At 41.1% G+C, this 2,419-nt stretch overlaps 1 protein-coding gene and 1 non-coding gene across 3 annotated transcripts in view; both read left to right on the top strand.

Moving 5' to 3' along the window:
• The window catches only part of Supt16h (SPT16 homolog, facilitates chromatin remodeling subunit), a 76,793-nt gene that overhangs the window by 64,723 nt on the left and 9,651 nt on the right, over positions 1–2,419 (top strand). The window lies entirely within an intron of this gene.
• Positions 2,006–2,136, top strand: LOC111814547. Its single transcript, XR_002819513.1, has one exon. It is a non-coding gene; the product is annotated as a small nucleolar RNA SNORA36 family (small nucleolar RNA).

Genomic DNA, 2,419 nt, shown 5'->3' with positions numbered 1-2,419 from the left:
TTTTTTGCAGAACCGGGGATTGAACTCAGGTCCTGGCGCTTGCCAGGGAAGCACTTACTCTACTGAGCCATCTCCCCGGCCCCTAGGTCAGCATTTTTAATGGATTCAAGGCATCAGTGCAGCCATGGTAGCATAGCTAACTACACTGAATAAAAACAACACCTAGAACTGCTTTAGAAACTGGAATGAACAGTAGGATAAATGTGTTAAAAGAGAGATTAATAGTAGGATGTCCTTTGCTGTAAATTGTAAACATGTAAACATTCACCATATTTTTTGATAATACCTTATCTGTGTCTGTTGATACACCATTGTCATACTGTTTTGATTTGGTTTGGTTCTTTGAGACAGGGTATTTCTATGTACTTCAGCCTGGTCTTAAAGTCACTATGTAGCCCAGGCTGGCCTCAACCTTGCTATCCTCCTGCCTCAGCCTCCCAAAGGCTGGGATTACAGGCAAACACCATCATGCCTTGCTATTACTATACTCTTTCAACTTTTAATTTCACAGGGAAAATTCACCAATTTTGTTGCTTTATAAAATCGTGGACTGGCGAGATGGTTCAGCAGACTAATCACCTGCTTAGGCAAGCGCACGGACCAGGAGTTTGGTTCCCCAGCACCACATGCCACACCAGCCACACCCCCAGGTGCGCTGACCCGGCCCCCAAGACTGGATGTGGTGGCCCACGCCTGTAATCCCAATGCTGGGGAGACTGAAAATGGGAGGATCACTGCAAGTCCAAGCTGCATAGTGAGACCCTGTATCAGACACATTAAAAAAACTTGTGTTTTGACCTTCCTACATAAATTTACAATCAACTTGGGTTTTTTTTTCCCCACAAAGTTCTACTGCAGTTTTGATAGTTTCTCTTAATTTGGGGAAAACATCACAATGTTGAACCTTCCAGTCTGTGAAGATGGGCTATCTCTCCATTGTTCAGCTCTTTATTAGTTTCTTTCAGAAGTGTTTTATAGTTGTCAATGTAGGGGCCAGGGATATAGCTCAGTGGTTTTAAACACCTGCCTGGCAAGTGCAAGTTCCTGAGTTTAATCCCCAGTACCACAAAAATAAATAAATAAAAATATAGTTGTCAATGTACAATTCTTGGCTGTATTTGGTTAAATTTATCCCTAAATATTTCAGACAACATGAAGTTTCATTTGCAAGCTTGCTAAACTCACTAGATCTAGTTGCTTTTGCAGGTTGTGTAAGATTTTCTATGTATGCATTAAGCTTGTCCACAGATAATTTTTTCTTCCTCCTTTGTAATCTCTGCTCAGTTCTTTTTCTTGCCTTACTGTAACATCTAGGATCTCCAGTGCAATACCAGATAGATGTTGTGAGTGCAGAGCCAGGGACATAACTCAGTAGTACAGGGTACAGGTACAGGGTCATGAGTTGGATTCCTGGTACCAAAAAAAAAAAAAGTTTTTGTTTGTTTGTTTGTTTTTTATTTTAGGGAAGGGTCTACAAGGTGTTCAGGGTCTCACTACTAGCTCAGACTTGTAGCGAACCACCTGTTTTCAGCCTCCCAAGAGCTGGGATTATAGGTATGCGCCACCACACCCAGTCTCAGTTACAGTCTCAGCACACCCTGGGGGCGGGGCTGGCAAGCAGGCCCTGCAGGCCCAGGGATTAAACCCCTGGCCCCTGCATCTGCTTGCAGGCACTTTGATCCACTGAGCTAAAAAATAAGTTATGAATGTGGATGTCCTCATCTTTGATCTTGTGGGGAAAGAATATAGTCTTTGACTATGTAGTGGGATAATATATACATATATATGTGATGTCCTTTATCGGCTAAAGTCCTACTTTGCTGAGATATCTTTTGGGTTTTTTATTATAAATGTGGCTAGGTATGATGGTGCATGCATGTGATCCCGGCACTGGGAGGCTGAGGCAAAAGAATCACTGTGAGTTTAAGGTTAACCTGGGCTACATATTTAAGGCCAGCCTGAACTACAAGCAAGACCCTGTCTCACAGAGAAAAACTGTAAATATTTCCAAAGTGTTGAGTTCAGTTCAGGGTACCTTCCCTGCTCTGGTAATTAAACTTTGGAACATTGAAACTGGCTAAGGAAAATGAGTGGATAGAAAATGTTATTCTATTCATTTATCCTCAGCCTACAAATTTGAAGTTTAAAAAATCGTAATGAAATTTTAATGTTTTCAAATCTTTTTCTGACTGTTCTAGGCAACCTATTTTTTTATTTTACAAATTTTGGTATAGTGAGTTACATTTATCACTTAGCAGTTTTTTCACTTGTGATGTTATTTCACTCTTCATTTAGTCCTGGATCTGTATTTGTCTTTTTTTTCTTTTTTTTCTTTTTTTTTTTTTTTGGTGGAACCGGGGATTGAACTCAGGCCCTTGCGCTTGCCAGGGAAGCGCTTATTCCACTGAGCCATCTCCCC

Source organism: Octodon degus, unplaced genomic scaffold (genome assembly GCF_000260255.1).
Source record: "Octodon degus isolate 3935 unplaced genomic scaffold, OctDeg1.0 scaffold00352, whole genome shotgun sequence".
NCBI lineage: Eukaryota > Metazoa > Chordata > Mammalia > Rodentia > Octodontidae > Octodon > Octodon degus.
Note: the sequence above shows the minus strand (reverse complement) of the source record. Positions and strands in the feature narration are given on the sequence as shown.